This window comes from Belonocnema kinseyi, chromosome 8 (assembly GCF_010883055.1).
Source record: "Belonocnema kinseyi isolate 2016_QV_RU_SX_M_011 chromosome 8, B_treatae_v1, whole genome shotgun sequence".
NCBI lineage: Eukaryota > Metazoa > Arthropoda > Insecta > Hymenoptera > Cynipidae > Belonocnema > Belonocnema kinseyi.
The window spans coordinates 30176511-30187846 of record NC_046664.1 but is presented as its reverse complement, the minus strand read 5'-3'; the positions used below and the strand labels follow the sequence as shown (position 1 = coordinate 30187846).

Genomic DNA, 11336 nt, shown 5'->3' with positions numbered 1-11336 from the left:
TGGACAGAGATTTCCAGACAACGAAGACATCATTGCCTCTGTAAGTGCTTATTTTGAGGAACTTCCGAAAACGCACTTTTCTGAAGGATTAAAAAAACTTGACAAGCGATTGACCAGGTGTATAGAGGTCCAAGGAGATTATATTGAAAAATAAAAAAAAAACTTACCCCAAAAAAATTGTTTTTATACTTCATTCTAAGGACTTATTGAACTACCCTCGTATCAGTGTTTTTCGCTGATAATTGAAATTTTTCTTAAATTAGATTTCAAAGAAAACTGAGATGATTTATCCATTTTAGGTCATACTAGTGTTTCACACAAAATATTGGCATTAAAAAAACATAAATAAAATGTAAACAAGATTTTTAATCTTTTAACTTCATAATTTAATCTTTTTCGTTGGAAATTGTTATTTATAATAGAAAAAGATAATTTAAAGAATATTCCAAAATCTTAAGAAGTTTAGAATATGTTAACTTTTGTCACTAAGAATTGGTATTTAACAAAAAACCATTATAATTTGAATTAAATTTAGAAACCTTCAATAATTCTGGACTATATAAGGGGCAGACATATTTGATATTTTTGAACCGTTTCAGATCAAGGTAACATTTCTCACAGAAAATTGGTTATTTTAAACAAAAGATTTAGAAGGATATTGATATGTTGTCGGAGATTAAAATTTGTATGTACAAATTTTAAAGATATATAATTTTTTAACTGTTTGAGGTCACGCAGAAATTTTACATCAAACACTGCAATTCTTAAACAAAAATGATCATAATTTGAACACTACGAAGATTCTTTCAAGAACTTTTGATTATGTTAGTACTTTTCGTCGAAAATTTATATTTTTCATTTGAGGAAAAAAAATATTTTAAGGTAGAATCAAAACTTATCAAAGAAGATTTAAAATACGAAGCTAAATTTTTTAACCCAATGCTCGAATTTTGAAAGAAAGAGATTAATTTCCAACAAAAGACAATTGCATTTTAAACGAAATAATACAATTTTCAGAAGAAAGTTTAATTCTTAAAAACGAAACTTGCATTACTAATCCTAAATAAATTTTTTACTTACAAAATAATAAATTTTCAGCAAAACTGTTAAATTTGTAACACATTGGCATGAGTTACTGAAACAAAGATAAATTTTCAACACGAAAAGTTGAGTTTTCACAACAAAAATTAATTTTTATCAAAAAATTTAATATCTGATATTTCAAGCAGAAAAAGTTTTGAGCACAATAGTAAATTTTGAACCAAAGACTTTAATTGACAAAAAAATAAATCTTTAACAAAAATATTGCTTTTTTTACCAGAGATCAATTTAGAAGACGAATTTTCAACAAACTAATTAAATTTTCAACCAAAAAGATAAATATTTAATTTACATGATAAATCTTCATCGAAAAAAGAAGAATTTTTACCAAGTAGTTGAACTAAGAACCCCGAAATTAAATTTTCTAACAAAAAAAGAACACGAATTTTTCACTAATAAAGACTTTTCAGTCAAGAAAAAAAAAATAAAACCCGGATATTGAAATTTTGAAAAAATAATTTACTCAATAAATTCAATAAAAAAATTCAATAAAACAGTTGCAGTTTTTAAAAAAAAAGAGGAACTTTCAATGAAAAAGATTACTTTTCTACCAATAAAGACGAATTTTCAAGAAAAAATATCAACTTGCGATAGAAAATGGAAAAGTTACATTTTCAAGTGAAAAATTAATTTCAAATTAGAAAAAAAAATCAACAAAACAGTCATATATACAACCAAAGGAATGAAACATTAACAAAATTAACGATTTGATTCAACTTTTACCCAAATTGTTTTTTTTTAATTAAAAAAAAATCAGTTTTTATCCAAAAACGAAATATTTCATCTTAAATTTAAAACCTGATTTTTGTAACAACAAAAAAAAAATTGAATAAAGATCTAAATCAAATTTAAAGTCCTATTTAACGTTCAATAATCTAGTTAATGTGCAGAATTCCTGAAAATATATATTTTTTAAATGTTCTTTTCTTTTTTAGAAGAAGATTATTTTCAGATTGCAATAGAAACATTTTATGGTGGTTGTCCAAATTCGGTCAACTGACAAAGTTAAATTTTCCATTAAAAAACTGTACCTTAAACCCAGAAAAACAAATTTTTAGTAAAAAATATGATTTTTCATCTTAAAATATATATAAAATTTCAAAAAAAGAAATAAAAATAGAAGGCAAATAAACTACGGACAAGAATCTGTTATCAGTAATAAACAACCTTTTGTTAAAATGGTGTGTTTGTTAAATTGAAAAAAAATAAATTAAATTAAAATTACCTCAAAACGGTTCAGCAGTCTTTTTTCTTTTAACAGAGAACAAGTTTAAATATACATTAAAATGAAATTTTTCAGACAAAGTTTATGTAAGTTGTTAGCTTTAGGATCACATAAATTCAAAGAAATTAAATTGTTTCAAATGTTTGAACATACAATGGTACCCATCATCAGTGAGCTTGATTAAACCGGTTATAATGATTGATTAAATCACAATTTTACCATTAGAAGTATTATTCCTTAGTTAATATCTCCGTGGTGAAATAATAGAAATTATTTAATTTAAAATTTTAATTTTACCTAATTTTATTAAGAACTGTTGATAAATCTTGCAGCATTCTTGAAACATTATTTTATTTCATAGGAGATCAATTGCTGAAAAAAACAATGACAATCAAAAACTTTTTTAAAATTATTTTTCATTGACGTATATAATTAATTTAAAAAAATTATTTAATTTAATTTTCATTTTTTGATGTTTTTCGAACAATATTTTTGTATGAAAAATAAATTTAAACACAATTCTTTGTGTAGAAAAGAAATGATGTTAAGTAATGAATTCTTCTGTTATCATGAGGAATTATGTCTGCGAAAGTGAAATTGTTTTCCCTTAAAAAAATCACTGTACAATCAATACGAAATCGTAAAATTGAATAATTTTTAAATATTCTTTAAACAAATTTTCTTTTCCTTATTGGCGATAAAGTTATGTAAATTTCTTGAACACAATAATAAGAATAGCAATCGCTAAGAAACATTTCATTTAAACAATTATTTATTTAAAAAATGTTTTTCATTGATTTCTTATATAAAAATTTTCCTTTCAAAAAGTCTAATGTTTCGTAAAAATTTTTACTTTTATGTTCTCCAACAATTTATTACATTTAATTTTGTAAATTTTAAATATACTGAGTTTTATTTTACCACTGCAAATTATTTATGTAAATGTAGAATCATTTTAACAATGACAAGACAGTGCAAAATAATTTAAAAAAAAACATTGTTTTTAAACATTTATTTTATTATGCTTCTAAATTTGACCATTGTAGCTAAAAAATATGTAAAATTTTTTAATTAAAACGTACTGAATTTCTTGCTTCTAATAGAAGTTATTCCTAGGAAAATAAAATTTTTTTATTTAGATAAAAAGAGATATTTCGGGTTTTACTCGTGTAAAAAACTACGAATTGTTTGCCGACATTTCGTGAAAATTGCATTTCACTTCTTCAGGGCCCACCTGAAACTGAGGTATCAGGTCATGATGTTCTTAGGTATACTTTCTACGATGCCTGTGATTGGCCAGAGCGCCCCACCGTGGGGACTGGTCGAACTTGGTTGGCCAATCAAGTTTGGCGAATTTACAATTTTTAAATTCTCAAAAATGATTTAAATAGATCGATTTTGGAAGATTATGATTTTCAAAATGATTAATCGCAATGGGGAAATATAACTGATATTATTATAGAAACTGTTAAAGATATCAGAGTGTTTATTTAATAAATAAAACCAAATGTTGAGATCAGCAAAAAAATTTTATAAAATTTCTACTTTTTATTCTTATTATAAAAAATAATTTTTATATGGACCAAATATAAAATATGTTGTTTATAAGGAGCAAATTAGGCGATAATAATTTTTGCGATTTGTGAAAAAAAACTTGTACGAAGTTCTGCGTTGTTGAATGTTTTGCTTCGTTTTTCAAAATATCCCCCATTTAGCTTTTGAAGTTTTATAATTTTGGGCCTAATGGTGATATTTAATGTTCCTTTCCACATTTTGAAAGTTTATCTTGTTTTTCGAAATATGCGAGAAAATTTTGAAAACGTTTACAATTAAAAGAATTACGATGGTTTTTCTGAAAATACTAAAACTTAATTTTCTCAAAGAAGCCACAATCATATTATTCGTCATTTTAAAAAAATTAGTACTATCATAAGGAAAATATCGTGTGATTTTTTATACGGCTGAAATAACTTTTTTGGCCAAGATAACTTTTTTTATAAAATATAATTTTCGTATTTTTCTTGCTTAAAACAACGGATACGAAAAAATGTTAAGAAAATAATTTGCAAAGTTAAAGAAAGTGCTACAAAAAATTGTTGTACTCATTTACGTTATCTTGTACCGTTTTCGAAAAAAATAAAAAAATTCAAGATTTATAAAAAAAATTCTCTTGGCCACCAAAACGACTTAGCCCGCAAAAGACTTATAGCACATCCTTTTTATATGAACAAATATTTGTAAACAATATATTTTTTCAATAGAAAAGGTGGAATTTGCTCCTTTCGACAGAAATTTTTCGTGTCTTTCGAGTCCTTCAAGATGTTTTTTTAAAATTTTATATATAAATGAACAATTGAAATTTAAAAATGTCTGATAATTTTTTTCTATCATTCTATGGTGGTTAATGGCTATGCATATTTAGATTTACAAAAATGGGTGAAATTTAAAGAATGCATTTAAATATCAAACGAGAAGTATATCCTGATTTTAAAATTGTGCACAGGAAAGCAATTCATAATATAGTTCATAAAAGATTTGCAGAGTTAAGGGAATTAATTGCTCTGCTGCAACTGCAGTTTCCCAAAAGAAATATTGTTTTTCTTTTATTTTTGTCGGAAACGGTACAAGATATTATTAATGAGTAAAGGAATTTTTCTAGAACTTTTGTGACTGTACAAACTATTTTATTAACATTTTTTTTGTATCTGTTGTTGTAAGGAAGAAAAATACGAAAATTCAATTTTATAAGAAGAAATTATTGTGGTCACAAAAGTTATTTAGCCCGCATAAAAATCACACGATATTTTCTTTATGATAGTAAAAATTAAAAAAAAAGTAGACGAAAAATATACGTGTGGATTTTTTGAGAAAATCAACTTTTAGTCTTTTCGGAAAATCAATCGCCATTTTGTTAATTGTTAACATTTTCTATATTTCCTCGCGGATTTCAAAAGAGTTTAAAGAATAAATTGGAGATCTTTTGAAAAACGAAGCAAAACATTCAAATACGCATAACTTCGTGAATTTTTTTTTGCACAAATTTTAAAAGTACTTATCACCTTATTTCCTCTTTGAGCAACAAATATACTTTTTTCAACAAGAATTTTTTTAATATTAGCAATTTTTCAAGTGTATATAGATTTTTTAGATTGTTTCGTTTCCTAATTGAAAAATGTAATAATAATGTAGATAGACTGGATCATAATTAACCACAGTCCTCTTGCCCCCTTGCCCTCACTACGTAGGTCTTTTGAGAACAAAAGGGTTCGATACAAGCGATATAAAGAAAAATAAAAGAACCCTATAAGCGTGAGAGGCAAGGGGTCTCACGGTAATAAAGCATACCAAAGGGAACAGAATTTACTACGTCAACGTCGTTGTTCCTGGGTAACGCTAAAAGTAAATAAAACTTATTTTTTAAAAATCCTACTATTGCGATGCAAGGAGACTAACGCAAATTAAAAACCCCGAAACGTGAGACACAAAGAGAATCTATAGTGAACGACAATCCCAGTCGAGGGAGGTAAAGGTTTAAAGGTTTTCGTCGATCTTATGTCTAATTTTGCGTTTTTCGATAAAATATGAGCCAACTGGGTTACTTTAACCCCATGTTCGGAGTCAGCGACCCCAAAAACATAAGGATATGCTGATTTAGACCACCGGGCATGAAAAATTTTGTTGTTGCAAAAGTATACAAGCAAAATCGCTGTGTTCGTCGATTTTACGTCTATTTTTGCGATTTTCGAAAAAGTATGAGCCAAATTGGTTATTTGGGCCTCAGATTCGAATTCAGCGACCCAAATGACATATAAACCGGACGAGACAAATTTTTTTTTTTGCAAATATATACTTAAAAAATCGCTGTTTTTGTCGATTTTACGTCTATTTTTTCGTTTTCAGGAAAATACGAGCCCACTTGGTTATTTGGACACCGGATTCGAATTTAGCGACTCCAAAAACATATAGATATGCTAGTGTAGTCTGTCGGACAGACCACTTTTTTGTGTGCCGGTGTTATCATCATTATTTAATCATATATTTATATTTGTTTAATTATATATTTATATTTGTATTTGTATACATACATATATATATATATAATTATATTAAATAATAATAAATATCAGTAAATTATCTCACTTAAGAACTGTTTTCAATCTCTTTAGCCCAACTATATTTTCTCTCATCAAAGAAACTGGGCCAACGTGAAAATGGCATATCAACTTCTGTTGTTGATGTTTTGAAATTTACGGTAAAGAAATCTGTTAAACAGTAGCTAAGACGTTTATCTCGAGGTGCTTAAACGAACAATTAGCCGTAATAGTCTCTGTAGTGCGGCACGTCGGGCTTAGAAGTAGAAACGTCTTTTACCTCAATAATGTCAGAGAAAACGCCACGTGCTCTCGAGAGCCATTATCCACGTTAAATATATACAGTATTTCATTCCTTAGACTATAATTCCTATATTTCAAAGGTTATCGTACAAGTATTGAGTAGGCTCTATTACAGTATAGACCCACGAAAAATTTTGCATAAGGAAATACGCGACAGTGAAAAGATTAATAGGTAAGTTTCATACAAACGACTTCTCTATTGAGCGCAAAGAAATTCCGCAGTCGGGACGAGGACAATTTCATTTATTGCCTTTACCTTTCCCCGCGATGTAAAAAATCAAATATGCATTATACTTCTTTAAAAAATTAGAATCATTCTTCAAATATAAATTTTATTAGAGAAGATGAAGTAGGTTCTAGTTCAATAATATAGGTTTCACGATAAAAAATTAAAAATAATTCAAATTTTTGCAGAATCTTTAAAAAGTAAGTAGTTTTTAAAATAATTTATGTAGCTATTACTGCCTATTTTGTTATTAAATATAGTAATCGGCAAGATTTTTAGCAGCATGCATTTGATCAATAGTTGTGATTTAAAAAAAAATTATTTTGTTTTTAAATTCTACAATAGTTAAAAATATTGGTATACCTAATTAATTTAAAAATGCGAATGTAGATAATAATTGTAAATTTGTATAAACTTTAGACTTCCACAACAGTCATGTTACTCATAAAACTATTAAAAATGTATAAACTGACTGCATCGGTATAAGAAGATTGTAAAAAAAATAAGTGTTTTGAATTTTTAAATACTTATAGAAATTTGTATTTTTAATTGATTCTTTAGATTTATTCGAAACTCATTTAACTTATAAAATTATAAAAAGGTTGCAAATTTGTTATGTCGGTCATATTTTTTTGCTACTAATTTAAATTGAGTAATATACTAAAGAAATTAAATCATTTGGAATTTATGTACTAGCTGTAAATCCTTTTGCGTTAATAGACACCAATTCATTTCTAATAGAAAGCGTCAGTATATGAACAATGTAAAAGTTAAAATTTTCCAGAATTAATCATTTTTTATTATCTTTTCATTTTAGTATATTTTATCTTCCAATATAAATTATAAAAGTAAAAATGTTCTATTCTTTTTGAAGTTTTTTTTTTAATTTGTTACCAATATTTATTTTTGTCCTAACAAGTTATAAATTTAGTAAAAAATAATCAAAAATATTCCTCGAAATGTGTGAATGAGCTGATACAAAATTGGCCTTTTTTTATTTCAAAACTTTCCGCATAACTTTTACAGCATTGTATTATTGAAATTTCCTACACTAAAAGAAAAAGTAATGTTTTTGCACATTTTTAATACGTTTAAGAATAAAATTCATAACTTTATTAGCGATTTTTTTTATAACTTATGAATATTTTAGTGTCTCGCATTTGGACAAATTTTTGGCGAAGTTACCTAAACCGGGACGAGCTGTCGCTGACTGTCTCAGTTTCGGACACTTGAACGTGTTTTTAATTGAATGTCGCAGTATTATTTTAGTGATATATTAAAAATATTATTTATGAGACATAGCCTTGCCGTTTAATTGATTATTTATTCTAAAAAAGTTGTTGAAAGTAGTTTATTGAAACCTCCAATTTTAACCTCAAAGTTTCCCAACTTTTTAGGTAAGTAAAGTAATATTGTATCTAATAAATTTAATTTTCTAACCAAAATTAGTAAATTGCATTAAAATTCAATATTATATATTTATATGAAATATTAATAAGATTAATATTATCGATTTACTTTTTAAGATCTATTAAGTAAATTAACTTTCCTGTTGAAAATTTATATTTTCAAATTAAAAATATAACTGTTTTGAAGAAAACTCATATTTTTTACTTGAAAATTCAACAGTTTGGTTAATTTTTTTATTTCTTGGCTTAAAAATATTTTTTGATTAACATTTGAAATATTTTCTTGGAAATTCGTCTTTTTGGATCGAAAATATATCTTTTTAATTACAAACTTCATCTTTCTTGAGAAAAAATGCAACTGTGGTTGAAAATTAAACTGTTGAGGTTGATGCTTCAGCAGTTTCATTGGAAAGTCGTTTTTTTTTAAATTCGTCTGCTTTCAATATGTAATTACTTTTTTAAAGTTGAAATATCAACTATTATATTTTTTATCCGAATTGAACGTTTTTGGTCAACCTAAGACTTTAATTTTTATCAAATTCTTGAATTTTTAAATAAAAAATACTTAATATTTCAAACAAAAAATATTTTTATTATAAATTAACATTTATATATTTTCTACCTAAAGAAAATCATTTTTAACGAAAAGTTGTATTTGTTTCAAAGAAAAATGTAATTTATAATTAAAATGACACATTTTTGAACCAGAAAGACAGGTTTTCAACAAAATAGTTGAAATGTTAATCAAAACAGATTTTTCAGTCAATAAAATTTACAACCAAATAATAAAATTTGTGACCAAAAAATAATTTAAATTTTTTTGAATGCGTTTTGCAATTTATGAATTAATTTGAATTAAGATGAATTCAAAATTAACTACCAAACAGTTTAACTTGTAAGTAAAGCGATAATATTAGTCTATAACATTTAACTTTAATGCATACTTACTAAATTTATTGAAAAATAAAATTTATGAGTTATTAAATTACTTACCTAAGCACTTTACACAATTTGAGGTTAGAATTAGAAGTTTCAGTAAACTATTTTGATATACCCCATTGATTTTACTTGCCCCATTATTGGCTTCTTTCGTTTCCCACTAATGGGCGATATGACTAGCTTTAAAAATATGCATTTATATTAATTCACTATAAAATTACTAATAATTTGAAATTAAAAACTTTAAATATTTAAATAAATCCCAATTCCGAATCTTTGATACTAAATAACTTATGAATGAGAAATACTTAAAATTGTACACTTTTTAAATTTTGGAGGCTATCAAAATATAGAAATTTGTATTCATTCTGAGGCCTACCAATTTAAATTATTTCACTACTTAGCATTATAAACTGAAAAGTAATAAATTTTAAAACTAAAAGACGGCACAATATTAAACGTAAAGCCTTTCAAACAAAAAATTCAATGCTTTCAAAAATAAAAATTTGGCAGATTTCCTAATTTCATAAAAATCTTTGAATTTATTGAATTCTACAAAATTATTCTAAATATTATTAATTTCCTGGATTCCTGTAATACAGGATCGAATCCATTTTAAATCAGACAGGTTCTACAATTAAAGTTGCAGAATATCCCAAGGACGAAATTTGTTTTTTTTAGAGGGAATTAGGCGATACGCATTTTTGCGATTTGTGAAAAAATATTCACGAAGTAATCCATATCTAAATATTTATCTTCGTTTTACAACAACAACAAACATTTTTTTAAAGTCATACGACTTTTTACCTAAGTGAGAAATTGATGATTTCTTTCCACAATTCGGTAGAGTTTATCTCCTTCTATCAAAATGCGCAAGAAAAGTTAGACAATGTTTAAAATCAAACAAATTACGGTGTTTTTTTTGGAAAAACTTGAAAGTCGATTTTCTCAAACAACGCCCACTTATATTTTTTGCCAATTATTTTTTGAATTTGTACTATAATAAGAAAGTATCTTCTGAGTTTTATACGGGCTAAATAACTTTTATGACCAGGAGATTTTTTTTCATAAAATCGAATTCCCGCTTTTTTTGGGAACAACAATAGATAAGAAAAATGTTTAAAAATATTTTCCACAGTTGAGAGACTTCTACAAAAAGTTCCTTTACTCATTTGTGATATTTTGCACCATTTACGAGAAAAACACAAAAATTCCATTTTCATTAGCAAAAAAATTCTCTTCACTCTTGTTTTATGGAAATACCCATCATTTTTGTTCGATATTTAAGAAAAGTTTATGTTTGTATAAGAATAGCTTTCTGTGAGTTTTACGTGGAAATTTATTCAGATATTTTTCAATAAAACAATTGATCCGAAGGGGAATAATTCTATGTTGTAGATAATTTAAACGCTTAATCGTTTCATTGAAAAATCTCGGGATAAATGTTAAATAAATTTAAATATATTATTAAAAATATTTTTAGTCAAGCATTTTTTTGCCTTGGTCTTAATTCTGTAACTTAAATTATTTCAGAAAAAAATTAAAAAATTCGATTTTATACAATAATGGTAGGTATTTCCATCAGCTAAGAATGAAGAGAATTTTTTTGCTTATAAAAATGGAATTTTTGTGTTTTTCTCGTAAATGGTGTAACATATGATTAATGAATAAAGGAACCTTTTGTAGAACTCTCCTAACTGTGCAAAATATTCTTTAAACATTTTCCCGTATCTTTTGTTATTTGCAAGAAAAATCCGAGAATTCGATTCTACAAAAATAATTTTCCTGGCCACAAAAGTTATTTAGCTCGCATAAAACTCAGAATTGAAATATGAACATTAAACTTTCTAAATTTAAAAAAAATCTCCACATTCTTTAAAATTCGGAATTCTCTAAAGTCATCGAATATTTTTAATTCCATCTTACTTGCATGGCCACGACAGGTAAAACGGCGTTTACTTTTCTCAAGTATCCATAAAAACAAATAACATTTTCGGTATCATCATCAAATAAGTATAATACAAATGAAAATTCATAAATAA

General features: G+C 25.8%; 1 protein-coding gene across 1 annotated transcript in view; it reads right to left on the bottom strand.

Annotated features, from left to right (window-relative positions):
• LOC117179133 overlaps positions 1–11336 on the bottom strand; it is a 144153-nt gene that overhangs the window by 3747 nt on the left and 129070 nt on the right. The gene's annotated exons all lie outside the window — the stretch shown is intronic.